The sequence below is a fragment of the Microtus ochrogaster genome, unplaced genomic scaffold (genome assembly GCF_000317375.1).
Source record: "Microtus ochrogaster isolate Prairie Vole_2 unplaced genomic scaffold, MicOch1.0 UNK152, whole genome shotgun sequence".
Taxonomy (NCBI): domain Eukaryota; kingdom Metazoa; phylum Chordata; class Mammalia; order Rodentia; family Cricetidae; genus Microtus; species Microtus ochrogaster.
Window position 1 is genome coordinate 267,744 of NW_004949250.1, and position 7,317 is coordinate 275,060.

Sequence of the window (7,317 nt, forward strand, 5' to 3'; positions counted from 1 at the left end):
TGCATTTGCCTTGGCATATTTTTCAAAATGAGGGTAAAATTACATATAATACCTCCTCACCAGCTAATGCATCTCAACAACCTGTTTGTAAGCAATCATAACTCTATGCTTTACATACATCAGAGCTCAAAACCCAAAATAGTAACACATAAAGATTCGCTTAATAGTGAATCCCATTCCTGAGGAAGGGAGCACAGCAAGGGAAGCTACACAAGGAAAATGGCTTTGATTTCTTCATCTAGTGCTCACAAAAGGTATAAAGGTATCATAACATGTTCTGAACCAGAAAGCATGGACTCTGGTTGTCATTTGTCACTTGAACCCAAGGGAAATAAATGTTAGTGTCTTCTTGTGCATGGGACAGTTGTGAAGGTCCATGAAAATGTGGTGGAAATTTAAAGCAAGACTGAGCTTTTCCGAGGCAAATGTGATTCTTTGTTTTCTTTATTACAGGCTATTCAAACGCCACCAATGTTCTAGTTAAGCCACTAGGACTTGAGAGTACATTTTGGTCTTGGCTTACAGGTGGCCTTTTTGGCTTCTGCATCGCTTTGGAATAGCTGTGTTTCAACACCCAGAGCTGGGATCCGGATGAGCATTTACCTTGGCACAGTGCCAAGAGATGGGCCATTTGTTTATCAGCGTTGCTTGGAACTGGCAAGGGTCATTGAAGGTAGGACACCAAATATAGGTTTGCCTGTTAGTCGGCACTGTTTATCGCCTGGGTCACCATCACACCACCTGGCACTGCTTTCTGGAACACTATTATTGAGGTTGCCGTTGTCAGACACAAGTCATAGGTCAGGGTCAAAAGGGAGACAAGAGTTTATAAGGGTGAGGTAGAGAGTGAAGCCTACTGTACCAGCTGGGAACAGACTGGTTACTCGGATCCCACTCAGAAACGGCCTTCAACAGGCTTCTTAAATATTGGCGCTGTGAAAGAGAATTGCCGCTGACTGGGAATTCTCTTTAGTGAGTCAGGAATAGGGTCCAGGCCTACAAGTCTAGTCCTTTCTAACCTCTTCAAAGCTGTGTGATCCAAGAAGCCAGTAACCTCTCTGATCTTTAGTGTTCTTCCCAAATGAGGACTCTTTGGGAACTGCTCCGAGAATTGCTTCTGCTCAGCTGCTGTCACACGCTCTGTAAACTGAGTGGTAAAAATGTAGGTTTTGATTGGGTCTGGTACCGCTCTGAACTGCCGTGTGGCACCTGAACTTTCTAAAATAAACTCAAACTGTTCGTTGAACAGTCCTCCAATTTTTTTCCTCACTCCCTTTCTCCTTCCTCTTCCTCTTTCTCCTTCTTTCTCTTTCCACTCATTCCCTGCAACTATGAGGCTGAAAGATGATGTTTTAGGGCAAAGTGGAGTATACAAAAAGCTGCCACTTAGTAACCGTATTTCTTCTTAGAGGCCTGATTAACAATCTGGGAGAGAAGCTAAGTCAAGACACCTCAGTAACTGTGTTCAGCTTCCTCTTGGCTCACTTGCTCCTCCTAAGAGAAGCCACCACACGGTGAGTCGATCTGTCTACCCAAGCTGAGACAGAGTTCTGGACTCCATGGTAGAGTTAGTACTATCTCAGACATTGCCATGAAGTCAAACTTTTTAGAGCACAGTCCTTGGATCAGGTACTCAGGAACTCATGACCAGTACGCTATTGTTGAAACCATCTTTGCAGAGAGGGAAATGTGCATTTAGGAAAATTTACATCTCCGTCCTATATCACATAGTTAGACTGGAATTCCGATCTTTGACTCCAGAGCTGTGTTCACATGAATACATTCCATACATTATCTTGGACACTTACAACAGTCAAACAAAGTGAATTGTGTTGTTCCCAAGTTGAGGATGAGGAAACTATACAGAGGCCTAGACGGCTTGACCAAGATCATACAGTCCGTAAATGCGAGAGCTGCATCTCAAAGGCAAGTTAACTTGACCCATCTGACACCTTCTGCTGCCTCCTATCTTCTGGGAGACGAACACCACCATGTGTTTTCATCAGATGGTGACTGAGATCTCATGGGGTATAGGAAGTATTCATGAAAGGAGTCCTGGGGACCCCAACTTGGTAACATAAAGGATGTCCCAGGAACCTGTGGTGTTCAAACATAGATAGAACTCCACTAGAGCTGGAGGTCTCTCTCACTGTTGGTTTTCATCTCCTGTGGGGATGAACATCTAAGAGGCTGCAACACAGAGAAGCATCTTCTAGAGTCCTCCCAGCCCTGAGACCAATTTAAGGACCCGAACTGCCAGCGAGCGAAGACTCTCTTTGCAGAAACGCTGCTCAGTAGTGTTCCCTCTCAAGTGCCTCTCCTCTCACAGTTCAGCAAAAAAGGCATCAAAGTGTGAGAAGACACCGGCTTGCGAAAGACCAGAGCCATGTTCAGAACATTAGCAGTCTGATCTGGGCACATGACTCAGATTCCTGAGCACAGTCCCTATGCATGCCAAAGGAGTGGGTCAATCCCAGAAGGATAAGGGCAATAAGTTAGTGTACTCCATATTCATCCATGCTGCACACAGGGATCCAGGGACTTGGGTTGCCTATATATTATTATCTATTTTTGCAAAACAAACAAAGCTCTCTGTCTTTTCTCTCTGTGGAACTTCATTTTAGACCACAAATCAACTGTGTTTCCCAGTCTTCAGAATCTTAGAGGTTGCCACCCATGTGTGGCCAGCACAGGGGTGGGGGATCTGCTCCATCTCAGACTGCCAGTACCATTGACTGAGTTGGCCTTCCGCCTACCCTGCTTCTCCGAAGCTCTCGCTGAGCTTGCCTTGCCAATCAAGGGGCTATGAAGGGAAGCATGCCCACCTGGAGTCACTGTGGCTGAGGGGTGTCACCTCCTTTTAGCTCCTAGTACAGGAGTCAAGGTCAGAGGACAGCTCCCTCCTGATGGTACAGATCAGGTGTATATAGGACATCTTTCCACCGTCTCCTGTCACTGAACCTCGGAAGGACTCCGTGCTTAGAAATAACCGTGAAAGTTTCCTCTCGGGCATGGTGGACATGAGCTTAGAGAGACTAACGCACAATCACAGTAATCCTGCTCTGAATTATCTCTGTAGTGCGGCTGACTTCTGCTCCTGGAAGTCATTCTTGGTTCTGCTTTGACCTTTGTGCTTTAAAGATGACATTGTACCTCAATCCCATCCTGGTTCTGCTGCTTCCTGACCATGCGACACCGTGTGGTTGCTGCAGTCCCTTGAAGTTTAGTTTGTCCCCCTAAAGAATGACTTTTCCAGGACTTTCTGTGACTCTAAAGAAGCCCATGCTTAGTCTGAAACGGCAAAAGGGCAGCTTGGCAGCATCAGATGCCCTTCACTGTGCCCAGCCATGTCCTCAGGCTCCACACTCCGCAGCTCCTAGACAATCCCTGCATCCCTCGCTGCAGGATCCTTCCCCGGGAGGGACACTCAGTTTCCACCTAGGCAGATCATATTTCTCTTTGGACATGACTCCCAACCCTCTATACAGTAAGCACTCCCAGACATCTGGGCAGCATGCTTGAGCTTGGAAGGCTGCCTGCCTGGAGTTGTATTTCCTGCGAACGATACCCCAAAGCCTGTATCCTTCCTCTTGACAAACGTGTCCATCACCTTTTCACTCCTGGCTAGCTTGTTAGCCACTCTGACTACTGGACTTCTGTCATCATCTTGTACTTCACAGGACATCTTTCTTAACTCAGAGACAGCCCTGTGCCCCTTCTGAAAGGCTTCGTTTACTCATAGTCGTGTGAAATTTGGAAAGTGTTTTCCCGTGTCTTACTCAGTGCACACACATCCCCTAGAGGTAGGTGCTCACCCTTGCATGTTCCTGTTCCAGAAGTGAAAACTGGGAAGCTAAGGGATATGCAGAGCTCTGAGTTGAACCTTTGACTTCGTTTGCTTTGCTTTTCTTCTCACGGATTTGCAAAACAAACAAAGCTCTCTGTCTTTTCTCTCTGTGGATCTTCATTTCACATCTACCATGTGAAATGAAGGATTTGCATCTACCGTGGTTCTGTCCCACTTTCTGGGGAAGGCTCTTGTGGTTCACCTGTTGGTTGCTGCTGCTTGCTCTTCTCACCCTGTCCCCATCCTTCCTCTCACCCCATCTAGGCTCTTTCTGGTATACTTGCTCTCTTGCCTCTGACAGATATGACCAGGCTATAGAGTATCCATTGGCCCAACCTGGGAGCAAGCAACAAGCCCTGGCTGGGGTATAGCTCCTCCTAACAGTGGAGTTGCTGACACTCACTGAACACAAATCAGAGATGAACCAAAGGCAAATCAGGAAAATCTCTACAGGTTCTGTAGAGATAAAACAGTTCTGCACACATTGTAATGACCTGGTTGGAGGATGAAGCATTTTATAGTTGAGAGAGGTGTGGTAATTTCACACAAATGGCTATAGTTGTTGATTCATAGGAGATAATCCTGGTCTTTGTTTTGAAGAAAACAGCATAGCGTTTTCATCTTATACCATTTCCCTTGACACTCAGTCTCCAAAGTAAATTGAGGACACAGACTATCTCCTACCCCTTTTCATGGCTTATGCCTCTACCTGCCCTAATTCTGAGATAGGAGGCAGGTCTTAGGGCCTATAAACTGGCATTGCACTACACTGGAGTTAGACAAGCCCCTCAGATGGCTACCGGGTTCCTCTATTGAGGGTTCACCACCCTGGCTAAGGGCCAGAACAGAAATTAGAAGCAGCGTCTTTGATCTGCACAGCATATCTGCCCAAGCCACTGCTTAGAACCGCTCTCATCCTCATTCACTGGACAGCAAAAAGAAATCCTTGACCGAAACTTATAGGAAACACTGGGGATCACCCTTGCCACTGGCAGTGAATTAATCTCCCCATTAAATAAGAGCTTTTAATGGATTTTCAGTGTCACGGTGTCTTTTTAAGACCAATTTTGATTAATCTTACGTGGCTAAAAGCATGCCTGCCACTGAGTATCTTTGATGTGTATCTATTTTAAAACAACAGACCTGAAATCTCTTTGTCTACCCGCACCGCATGAGTAGCAAAGTTTCGTGATTTGTGCTGAGAAAGGCTCTCTTCTGTGCTATCGGAGCTATGATACCTGCTTTGGAACTGTGTAGTTCTTTAGAGTTTAGAATAAAAAGTCACTCTATTTGTATCAAACCCTCGAAGGACAAGAGACCAAGACCCCAAGGGCAGAGACTTCCTTAGAGCTACTCATCTGCTTCTTAGATGGCATCTCTGAGACCACAATACAGGGCTCTTGAGCTCCATGTTTTTCTCTGCTCTCCTGCCATCTGGGTCAGAGGACCGAAGCTGTCCCTCTGTGACGGTGGCTTTTAGACCCAGATAAATCCCACGCCCGTTGCTCTGTCTGAGAGGTTCCCTTGAATTCCCAACATTTTTTTTTTAGGATATCGGAAAATCAAACCCAGACCTTCACAAACACTCCCCACAACCCCCCCCCCCAATATTAATCATGCTTTTAAGAAGTTTAAAATAACTGCTAGATTCACATGTGGATCAAGTATATAATTTGACCCTCCTCATGTGTAGCCAGAGTAGCTACTAGGACATGTTTGTAAAATATATCTCGACTCTATAGAACTCTATATAGTCCCATCAGCCACCCAGTTAGTCAACCACCCCAGTCCAATGCCTGGTTCAATCCACTTACCTGCCTGTGTGGTCTCTGTCAGCTCAACTGAGTAAGGGGACTCTTGTCCTTTTTATATCGAGGCTGTCACAAGCCTTGGCTTGCTGAGGGAAGGGCAGGGGGGAGGCTGAGGGGAGGGGGTGAATAAGACATGAGTAACACAACTGCCCAAAATAGCCCGTGACCAAAGCCTTTAGCTGTGTTCCCCAGCCCCCACACCCCACACCAGCAGGGAGCCTCCTAGAGAACAATATTAGTTGAGTTCTATTTTAATTGCCATTTGCCTAAGGCACCAAGGGATACATTTGTGAAGTATACAGTTTCCGACCAAAGACTTGGACTTGGAAGAAGAGTAAAGGGTTTTAATCTAACATCATTTCTGCGGCGCCCCTCCCCCACACCCAGCCTGTTCTGGAAATCAGTGCAGGGTACCTGCAAATGAACCATGAGCCATGCCTGGGAGCCCTCTGGAATTCCGAGACCCAGGTCACCGCACTTGTGAGGAGAACGCGGAGCTAAAAATAAGAGTGATGGGGGTCTGGCACACACTTAGCTAATCTCCTCAAGGAGGCTTCAGGAGAGGTGGGGTTGACATCAGCTAATCGTCAGAGGCCTGTTTATCCGAAGAAGAAAAGGTTTCTCTCAAGGTTTGAGTTTCAAGTATTGATTACCAGACTATTTCGTGGTTTAGACTAGGACTTTTGGTGATCTCACAAGGATGGGCATAACATTGCTTTAAATGAAATATACTCAGTTTGTGTTATCATGGAAACAGCATAACTTGCTCTGCTGAGAAATAAGGCAATGATGACTGCCCGGCAAGGTTAAAGGACCTTAAGAATTCTTATAAGAGCCGGTCAATGTGGCCCAAGCTTTTAATCCCAACACTCAGAAGCGTAGGTAGGCGAAGCTCTCTGAGTTCGAGGCCATACTGGTGTAACAGAGCAAGTTCCAGGATAGCCAGGACTACACTGAGAAATCCTGTCTCAAAACCTACCCCCAAAAGAAAAATTTTGTCACAGCTGAGGCCCTTTCGGTTATGTAAGAATTGTACGACCTCATAGGATTGCAACATTTAAAGTCGTATGCATGTGTGTGTGCGTGCGAGTGTAGTGTGTGTGTGTGTGTGTGTGTGTGTTTGTGTGTGTGTGTGTGTGTGTTTAGTCCTCAACCTGTGTAAACCAGTGGAATTGGTACATTCCAGTAATTCCAGCATTTGGGAGGATCAGAAGTTACCATTCTCAGACCCATAACAAAGTTAAAGCAAGCCTGGGCTGCATAAGACTGTCTCAAAAAACAAACAAATAAACAAAACACACACACACAAAAGAAAACCCAAAACCTTTGAATAATAATAGTGAGTTTTGACACAAATGTTTTTTAATTTAGAGAATGTTAAATGAAGCATCAGTGCACGAAGCCAATAAAACTAGAGCTCCACACTGCTTCTTGTGTGCTCTTTAACGTTGCGGGGTTTTTTTTGTTTGTTTGTTCTTTGTTTTTTTTTTTTTTTGTGCTTTTACTAGTCTTTCGGTTATCGTTAACTAGGAATTACATTAGAAATAAGAATGTTTATTTTTCAGGTGAGAATACATTCCTGAGACAGAGAGAGGGAGAGAGCCTGTAATGACCTGTAATGACTTCACTGAATCCTTACCTAACCAAAAGGGCCTCAGA

The 7,317-nt window shown here is 45.4% G+C and overlaps 1 protein-coding gene across 1 annotated transcript in view; it reads right to left on the reverse strand.

The window, feature by feature from the left end:
- The window catches only part of Csrp3 (cysteine and glycine rich protein 3), an 18,146-nt gene extending 12,411 nt beyond the window's left edge, over window positions 1-5,735 (reverse strand). Inside the window, exon 1 of the mRNA XM_013355518.2 lies at window positions 5,662-5,735. The gene's annotated coding sequence lies outside the window, so the exon portion shown is untranslated. The remainder of the gene's footprint in view (window positions 1-5,661) is intronic.
- Between the last annotated feature and the right edge of the window lie 1,582 nt (window positions 5,736-7,317).